This window comes from Equus quagga, chromosome 1, assembly GCF_021613505.1.
Source record: "Equus quagga isolate Etosha38 chromosome 1, UCLA_HA_Equagga_1.0, whole genome shotgun sequence".
Classification (NCBI taxonomy): Eukaryota; Metazoa; Chordata; class Mammalia; order Perissodactyla; family Equidae; genus Equus; species Equus quagga.
This window is the reverse complement of record NC_060267.1, coordinates 35643536-35654249: the sequence shown is the minus strand read 5'-3', so window position 1 is coordinate 35654249 and position 10714 is coordinate 35643536. Positions and strand designations below refer to the sequence as shown.

General features: G+C 34.2%; 1 protein-coding gene across 6 annotated transcripts in view; it reads right to left on the bottom strand.

Annotated features, from left to right (window-relative positions):
* Nucleotides 1-10714, bottom strand: part of SOX5 (SRY-box transcription factor 5) — a 952037-nt gene that overhangs the window by 535306 nt on the left and 406017 nt on the right. The gene's annotated exons all lie outside the window — the stretch shown is intronic.

The following is a 10714-nucleotide window of genomic DNA, read 5'->3' as shown; positions in this document are numbered from 1 at the left end:
TAAGTGTCTGTACCCTTTTTATTTCCTTCATAACTAACATTCACATCAACCGATAATTACCTTTTTAACTTAATAATTGTCTACTTACTCCTGCGGAACACAGTCGCCACAAGAGCAGTACTGCATTTGACTCGAGTTTTGCTCTGTCCACAGTTCTTGACATATAGTAGGTGCCATATATTACACAATAATTAGTAGTTATTGAATAAATAAATGATCAGATTAATATAAATCAACTCATTGGTAGAAGAGACAAAACAGATACCTGTATCATTCAAAATCCATGTTGACTCTGTTTCCTCTACACATTATAAATGTCAAAATGTCATTTCCAGCTTTCTTCCCCTTTGTTATACTCTGCTTCTCACCTTCCTTTAGCATGTTTCTATGATATGCTCAGGGAATGCAAGTTACTTTTAACATTAAAAGAAATACAGTGTAGAGGGTGAATCCAGGCCAAAATCATCACATACTTGTTTTAAAAAACACATAGAAAAATTTTGGATTATCCAATATTTTAAATCATCTGCATACTGTTATCTTTCATTGAATTGGATGCTCACGAGCTGAGTATAAATCTCTGTAGCAGAGGATTTCCTCTAGCCATGTCTCTCACTTGGTTCTATTTTCTGAGTATAACCCTGACATCACAAACAACTAGGCTCCAAATCTCCATTAAATTATCTGTTCTTCTCCTTTACTGAATACAGAATTGTTGTTTTGGCTAGAATTAGTCAGGCACAGTTAGTACAATAACACTCAGTGCCTTCCTGTGTAGCACCTGCTGCATGTTATTTATTTCTTGTTAGCTACATAGTACAACAAATTGTGTCTTTTAACAGCTCATTGACTAGAGGAGGAGGAAGTGACGGCAGTGGGATTGTTGATAATGTTCAATAGTGTCAATATATTCTTAAATAATTCAGCTGGTAGATTTGCACTAATACCTCTTATTTCTTTGGAAAATTTCTCTGCCACATAATTTCCAAATGACCTTGAGCAGACAGCAGCTCGAGTAGAAAGAGTGCAGACAGTGACCCACACTTTAACCTTTTAGCAAAGGTGATTTTAATTGAATAAATGCAGTATATGGAAATGAACCAATACTTCTTTTCAAAAAGCTTTAAAATGTTAAGGTAGTGTTCAGATGTGAAATTCCCCTACATTACTTAGAGTTTCTGGATTCAGCAATCTGGTTAAATACAAGAGAGAATAAAATCTATGCTAAGAACTTTTCCAGGGCACTACAATGTCATTGGAACATCTTCTAAAACAACACAGTTGCATTAAAGATTCCCAAATCAATGTGTTTGCACACATTTGAGAATTCCCCATCATATCCACTACTTCAGTTTCACTGATGGGCAAAATTCAACAAACACTACTTGAATAAACTAGAAAAGAGGGCAGTGGCTACTAATTTTTCATCTGTGCATTTTGTTTTATTATGTTAGAGACTCTAATTGAACTTTGTTCCAAGCTATTAACCTATGACAGAGGACTGTGGAGATAAGATTTCACTGACATATAGAACAAAGAAAAAGAAAGGGCGTGAAAATTACAATGACAAGGTTGCCTTAGCAGTTTTGAGGTGGTAAAATGAAATCCCTGACTAATAGGCCTGGCTAACATAGGAAGGGTGAGAATGTGAAGAAGAGAGGACAAACTCGGGTTGAACCTGAGAGGCTTCTCCGAGAATCCATAATAGATACACACTGTTACTGCAAAGTTCAAAATGAAAAGCAAATTAAGGATGCTTTTAATTGTTTTAAATTGTACAGAAGTTCATATACAAGGAATAAATTAAGAAGCATTAAGAGTAAATTGTTGATGTCATCTAAGCAGTCATTTTTTGTTTGTTTGAAAAAATGTTAAAATCCTTGCTTTGCATTTTACAAATTATTTAGTCTTCTTGGTTTTCTGGAACTCAAACATCTTCAATTTATTTTTCCCTCAATATCATTATCTTAATTCTCACCTGAACTGAAAAGAACAGAGTATGAAAGCATTATAAAACAGTCTAACCTATGGAAGAGTTGTGTATGGAACTTTGTATAACATCATATGAACAAGACAATCTTCTGTAACAAAGTTATGCTCTGACTGATGATTTGAGTAGTATTTCTCGAGTATGGGATAAAAGACTCTGTGCAAAATGTAGTGGAGATTTGAGTTTATTGTAGCTCATTAACACAATCTTCTTCCTAAAAAACAGTGCCAATGGTTTTATTCCTAGCCAGCATACGTGCCTTCTGAGGAGAGAAAATCATTAAGAAAGGTCTTGGAGGTTTAAAGCTGGAAGGGATGAAATTGTTCAAGCATTGTTTTTCCAGAACAAGCCAGGAGGGTACAAGACAGCTTTGAGTCTCTATTTTGCAACAAAGTTTTGAATGCCTTCATTTTTTAAGTGTTATAATTTCACATGCATCCTCATATAAATAATGGATAAAATTTTACCTATGTTATTGGTTGGTTCATTGTTAAGATACACAATGGAAGGTTTATTGAATGTATGTTAATATGGGAATTGAAAAACTAATGTGTTAAGAAATACAGAAATTAGAAAAGATTATCATAGTAAAATGAGTTCACAAATTCTATACTGAAATGACTACTGCTAGCTTCAATTGCTGATTTATTTTAAGCAGTAAGAAACATCACCTACAAATATTAATGATCCAGAGGCCAAAAAGTTATTTGCTCACTGTAAAGGATACTTTTATAATCTAGAGATAACTTCTGGGGAACCCAATGCACATCTTCAGGAGATCATGCAACCTGGAGACTAGCTTGAATTTAAGCAAACTCTGAAAATTTTCCCTTAAAACAGTGATAGGTAAAGAAAAGTTTAAATAACTTATAGTATCTAAAACATATAGGGAATGCTTATTGATATTATCATCTCTACTCCCGAGATAGTGTCACTGCAAACAATTATTAACACACAGTTCATGATGATGCAGTATCTCCCATTCAGATAGCCCATCAACATAAGCCTGTGAGAAGTGCCAAGAACAGTACCTTGTCAGAAATGTCTCCACCAAAGGAGCGCTTTGCAGATGAGCTCAGATTAAGTGAGAGCACTAGCCTACCTTAAATGCAATATTATATCACAACACAACAGTTGGGTTTTATGTTCCATTGTTTCACTCCAGGACAGCCAAACAACCGGGGGCCGTGATCATCAGTAAATAAAACCTCAGATTTCTATTGTTTCACTGAAGCCACATATAGTCCTGTCAGATTTGACTTATTATTCTGAGTTATTCAGATCACCACTTTAGAATGGTCTATAAGTTTCTGCATGGAAAGAATATTACTAAGAAAAAGAGACACAGTCTATTACTCACTGCAGAATGAAGGTAGCTATTAGTCTGGTCCTTCTGATAATGTCAGTTACATTGTTGGTAGCTAAAAAATTCATTTTAAGTCTCTATCTTACCTTATTTATCATGTCAAAGATGAACTCACTCCTAAACACACTTACTTAGAGTTTATACTATCAGTCTTTCATCCAAGTCCTCTTGTTGGAAAAAAATAAGTACATGACTTAAACCCATTTTTCTTTTTAAAATGTTTAGATGGAACCATGACAAATCTGTAACCAGTAAAATAAAGATTTGATTAAATATAATAGAATTTCATAAAGCATATATTTGATATATTTCAATTTGCACATAAAGAATATAAAATATTTCCTCAACTCTAAGACAATAAGTTTTTCTTGCCAATGACTTGATCATTTAATGTTACTGTATTCAGAGTATTTGAATTAAAGCGAATCTTCTGAGAGGGAAAGCATTCAGAATAAGTTTTTCTCAGAGACAAGAAGGACAGAAAGAAGTTTTGTTTAATCACAAACAATTCAATAATTATCTCCCTTTTTTCACAATTTAGGAAATCACATTTCGTTCTTTTCCCTAATACTCCGGGATATCTTTCCTTACCAAGAAAAGAGATTAGTCCATCATACTATTATCTATTTCTTAATCTTAAAAATGTTGAAGAAAACACAGAAGGAAACCTTTGACCTTAGGATAGGCGAAGATTTCTCAAATAAGCACAACCTATAAAAATAATGTTGGATTTTTAAAAAATCCCAAATATTTGCATTTCAAAAGCAATATTAAAAAATGAAAGGCAAGCCAAAGAAAGGGAGAGAACAGTTGTAATACATGTATCTGACAAACAATTTGAATCCAGAAAAAGAATTCTTACAACTCAATAACTAAACAATCCAATAAAAAATGGGCAAAATACTTGACCCAAATTTTTCATCAAAAAAGATATATGAATGGCCACCTAGCACACAAAAAGAGAACCAGCTTCATTAATCATTAGGAGAACACAAATTAAAAGCACAATGAGACACTACTTTATACCTATTTAAATTAGACTAAAATTTAAAAGACTGACAATGCTGAGGGTTGGTGAGTATATGGAGAAACTGTAACACTCACACACTGCTGGTGGGAATATAAAAATAAAATAAAGTACAAAAATGTCACCTCCATTTTGGAACAGCATTTGCCAGTTTGCCAGTTTTTTATTAAAATGTTATACATACACTAACCATATGACTCAGCATTCCATTCCTAGGTAATTTCCAAAGAAAAACGAAATGTAAGTCCAGACAAAGATGTGCACACAAATATTCATAGCATCATTATTCAGAATAGCCCCAAAATGAAAATAACGCAATGTCCATCATCAGGAGAATGGATAAACAAAACGTGATATATACATACAACAAAATCCGCAAAGAAAAGGAAAGAACTATTGATACACATAATAATGTGATGAATCTCAAAAACATTATGTTCAGTGGAACAAGCCAGACACAAAAGAGTACAGGTTGTATGATTCCATTTATTTGAAATTCTAGGAAAGGCAAACTGGAAAAAACAGATCAATGGTTGTCTGGGACCAGAGGGAAAGGAAGTGACTGACTCAAATGCGCATGAGCAAATTTGGGGGGATGGAAATGCTCTGTAACTTGACTGTGATAGTGATTTCATGAGTATATGCATCTGTCAAAACTCATTGAATTATTATACCTCACGTGAACGCAGTTAATTGTATGTAAATTAAACATCAATAAAGTTGATTTAAAAAAAAGAATCATCTCTTCATGTCATTGTTTGAAAGTGTGTAAATAAATGTGATTGTGCATACTTACAAACCATCTATTCTATTGGGAAAATATTCAGAAGTACATATGGCCTTTAGATGAATAAGGCAATGTAAAATGTGAAATAATTCACACAAAATGTATCTGCTAAAGACTATAAATACGAGTAAAGTCAAAAGGGTTGAGAATAACAAGAAAAATGTATGGGAATCTATATTTAACATACATAAAAGAAATTAGAAATACCCTAAAAGTAATGATAAATTCGATTAGTTCATCTTCAACATCAATGAAATCTGATACAAAAATCAAATGAGACAAAATTGCCACAAAATTGAGGTGAGAAAAAGAAGAACCCTAAAATTATTTGAATTAATATTAACAATCCTAAATGGAATGAATGAAAATAGTTAAGACAAGCATTTTATTGTATATGCTATTCCTCTGGCACCATGCCTGTGTCTCTGACTACTAGCTACCTTAATTCTTCCAAGCAAATTTTGTTTCTTCCACTCAGACCATGTTATCTCTGGGTTAAAATACTGATTATTCTCAGCCTCATATACAATCAAACTGTGAGCATTTGGGGGGCACCAACTCTTCTTATTTGAAAAGACATCTAAAACGGTGCCATGCATGTACGTTACTCTATAAATACTTCTCATGGTATTAGAGTAGTTTAGGAGATTACGGCCCAAGGAAGAATGATTATATCGATAACACCATTGAAACCTTCCAAATATATCTTGTTGGTAAATATCCTAATGTGAAAAGGCATTTTGTTGTCTTCAAAAAAGTTGTGGGAGTAGAAATATTTAGGGTCTTTATAGACCATACAGAATTTTAACAAACTACCACTCACACATTACTGAGTTTTAAAGTGGAGAAAGCCAGGTCTTCTTGCTGAAAAAAAAAAAAATGCATTAGTGCATTGGTGTTTAGTGGAAGTGTGTTTTATTCCTTCTAAGATAAAGCTCCCAGAGGAAGGGTTTAAAAGGAGTTCCTGCATCTTTAACCTAAGAGGCTGAAGACCTTGATATGAAGAAAGGACAAAGCTAGGATTGCAGGGGAGAGAAAAGAATTGAAAACAATCAATGTGTGGATGCCAGCTTAAAGAGGGTCACTGAGAGAGCAGCTTTACCTGAATCTGTTCCTTAATTAAAAAGAGAAAGATGACAGTGTCCACTACTCATCACTATGGTAACATTTAAATATCAGGCAATTTGGACCAGCAGTCCACTCAAAAGCAAAGGCAGGGGAATGCTTCAGTAAATCCATATACTATAGAGGCTCATTCAAAATATGACGTGGCAGAGCTACAAACAAAGTTTTAAAATCAAGGGTTTATTTTCCTCAGGCATCTTGTAAGTCAGAAATATTGAAGAAAACATGCTAATGAAAAGGCAGAATAGGAGACAACACACATGAGGGGGAGGCCTTATAAAAGAGCTTCTGAACAGATTTCCATTGTTTCTCTGTACAAGTTGTATTACATTATCTTTGCCTTTCACCATTTCTATGATCCAAGCTACATCCACCCTAATTGTCTATGATTTTCATTGTTCACTTTGTTCCATTTTTATTCTGAAGAAATATATTTCACTTACACTAATTATTGTTTGTGTATGTTTTTTGTTAATTATAGATTTTCCATCCTTTTATCTTCTCGTTTCCCATCTCCTCATCCAATTCATGCATCATCATTACTGTCATCAAAGAATGCTAATTGCTGAAAAATGTGGTTTTCTTTTCAATAAATCAAGTAAAATTTGCAGAACTTCTCAGTACCTGAATGATGTTATATGTCATTTATTGTACTGTATCACACACATTATATTGTTGACTTCTGTCAACAAATTAGCTATTTAGTTATTTGTTCTATGGGTATCTTTCCAAAGTAAAACAAAATAGGAAAAAGTTTAAAATCACATTAATTATGGCTACTAAAAAATAAGGGAATCATATTTACACAAATAGCTCATGCATTTGTTTTATATTTTACACAGCTTTTAATAATACCAGAAAATGCTTATCAAGCACGACTTTTTGAAATACTGCATAAGCAAAAAGCATCTTCTTTAACAAAGTACTCTCCTTTGTCAGTATTTAAGTCCTTTACAAAGAAACACGTTATTTTCCTACTTAAATGGTACCTTTCTCAGAACAGAAGCAGTTCCATGAGCCAGCAAGGCATTGTACAAAGGATGAAAGTAGTAATACTGTTTGTTCAGGCAATGTAATGTTCTATTGATAATTCATTACATGGTCATCATTAACATTATCTTTACTAGAACATGGTAAAGCTCTTTGAGTTAGCATTATTTTTTTTCTCCACCTCACAGGGCATTTATCTCTATTCTCCTGGTCCTCTTTCTAAGGTCATGAAGAGCAGCATATTTAAAACCCGTGGGCTTCATATTATAAGAACATTTTTACTCAATCAAAATGAATCTTTATTTTGAAAGCTTTATTATTAGCTATTACAAACGGTTGCTTTAAATATCTTATTTTTACAATATGGCTTTAAACAGCACTTTCATTATGAGTCATCAATTTTCATATCATCAATTTTCCTTCACATTTGTCCTTGCTTTAAAAAATCTTCTAACTCCAGGTCAGATACAGAGCAGCACCATGTCGCATTATGACGACTTTAAAATTGTTAGCCAATTTCAATGAAAGAACACAAAATAATTGGGAAAAGTCTTTTCTTTAAATAGTGTTTTGAAAAACTACCAAAGCATCACTCCAACTTTTGTTTAAGATATTTATCTTTTTCTCATTTTAAAGAATTATGCACTTCTGCCACTCTGCCTCATTAAGAGTTTCTAAAAAGGCAACTTAATCACTGGGAGTTCCTTTATTAAAAATAGTAAAGTCAGTCCGGATGTTGTAACACACTTCTGAAAGTGAGAAACAAGTAGCGAAGTCTCACCCACAATCACCTGCTTCTTTATGCAAATCCTGAAGCTAGCTGCTTCTCTTATCCACTAGGGGGATCATTACACAGTAAAAATAGATTGGTCTCTCTTTACGGGTGTTTTCTTACTTTCTCCCTTAATAGCACAAAGAAGAAAATTCGTTTTAAACAACAGCAGCAAAAAATCACTTCAACAGAATAAATGGTAAAATATTTTAATCATATCAGATGTTGAAAAATATTCCTGCTTATTTTAAAAAGCTATTATTTTAAAATCCACATTTGGAAATTAAGCCCACAGTCCGTGTTATAGTTTCCAAAACAATAAAGGCAGAAGCAGAGTCCTTGGAAAACATATTCACAAGTTCACATATGCTATAGCATAAACTTGCTTTAATGCTAATCTCATTGAAATTTTGTCTGATGATATACTACTGGAATAATGATGTTCATATTTTTGAAAGAAACTTATGAAAGTCATCAACCGCATCCCTCTGCTCATAAAAGGCATCATTCATCAGTGATCCTTCAACAGTTTTGGTCTATGGATTACTTAAGCAAAAACAAAGAACTCAAGATTCTGTAAATGTACTATCTTGCCCCATCTTCTTGCCAATGGAAATAAAGCTTCCAAAAATTCCTGACAAGCCTATCCTTGCTTTTCATCAAGCGCAAGGAGTTGTTATCATGTAACAAAACATTACAAAATTAATAAAGAATAACAACAACACATGTACCTTTACGGCCTAGCAGTGATCTAGATTAAGACCTTCTCTTATTCAATTGTGTATACTCAGCCTTGGTCCCACATCAAGCCCTCATTAAATATTTGATGAATAAATGGATGACTGATCTGGGAAGAAACATTGACAACCACTGATTTCCCCATGATTCAGATATATAGGGAAATGCATTTTCAAATCTCTCCATAAAAAAGACATAAAGTGCCTCATTGATGAGCAGTAAGACGGTACGAACTTAAAGAATCCTGAAGGCCTATATCCCAAATTTTACACTAAGTCAGAGTTTCTCAGCCTCAGTATTATTGACACTTTGGGTCAGATAAGCCTTTCTTGTGGGAGACGGTGCTCTGCATTGTGGGACGTTTAGCAGCATCCTAGGCTTCTACTCACTATGCCAATAGCATCCTCCAGTTGTGACAAGCGAAAATGTCTCCAGGAGGGGTTGGCCCCATGGCCTAGTGGTTAAGTGCGCGTGCTGCGCTGCAGGCGGCCCAGTGTTTCATTGGTTCAAATCCTGGGCGCGGACATGGCACTGCTCATCAAGCCACGCTGAGGCAACATCCCACGTGCCACAACTAGAAGGACCACAATGAAGAATATACAACTAGGTACCAGAGGGCTTTGGGGAGAAAAAAGAAAAAATAAAATCTTTAAAAAAAAAAAAATGTCTCCAGGCATTTCCAGATGTCCCCTGGGGGTTAAAATGAGCCCCACTTGAGAACATTGCACTAAGCAAATCACATTTCTAAACTTGAAATCACCAATGGAAATCTGGAAAAGGCTTCATGGAATATTTTAAACATTAGATAACATCTATCAAAGGGCAAAGTTGACAGTAACCGTCTACATTTGTGCGGCAGGGAATGAAGAGTGTGTACAATGGGCCTGTGAACGATGAATCAGACTAGTCAATCCTTTTCGATCTTGGGTCTCACCAAGTCTAACTAAAACAATTACCAGAAATAAAAGTCATACTTTAGTATCATTAATACCAGCATCAGTTTTAATACCTAACGAATCTGTGCATATCACTGAGAAACAAATCTGTTATCTGCCTGGTTGAGGTCAAAATCAATATTTATTGAATCCACATATCTTAGGGCTGAAAATTCCAATAATTCAGATTATAGGCTGACGTGATAGCTACTGATTCTTATAGCCATGATATTCCTTATACGTAAAGCTCTAATCAAGTGTTTTTTGTTTTTTTTTTAAGATTTTGTTAAAATCTCAAAGCTGAAAAAAACCCAACCATTAAAACTTAGAATTCTTATTCATGGTAATTCTTCAAATATGTGATGACTCATAGGAGGCCCTCAAAAGCTCTCCCTTTTCTTTACTAATCACAACTTCAATCATTACTCATAAATTATTTTTTCTTGACCTTTAATTATTTTAGGTTAATCCACTGTAGATATTTTCCACTCTCTCTACATTCCCTCTTAATGGAACAATCTCTATGTGGTTCAGCTTTTGTAAAGAGTCTTGCCATCACCAAGAATGGTGAGAGATTAACAGTAGTGTTTTTCTTTCTGTGTATAAAGTAGCTAAGCTTATCAATCATCACAGCAAACAGCCAAATATGGAACAAGGAACCTTTAGCAAAATAAAAACCCTCTAAAGCTTTGTTTACCATGGCTCAACTACCACAATGTGGGCAAATAGTTCAAGATGTTTAAATGGTTGTGCCACGGCAAGGGACAATAGCATCATTACAAATGGCCATCCACTGAAACTGCAAAATTGATAATCATGAAAATCAAGAGTTGGCAAACTATGGCCTGTAAGCCAAATTCAGCCTGTTGTTTATTTTGTAAATAAAGTTTTATTACAACACAGCCACATTCATTTGTTTGTGAATTGTCTATGGCCGCTTTCATGCTAGAATGGCAGAGGTAAGCAGTTGCAACAGAGACCATC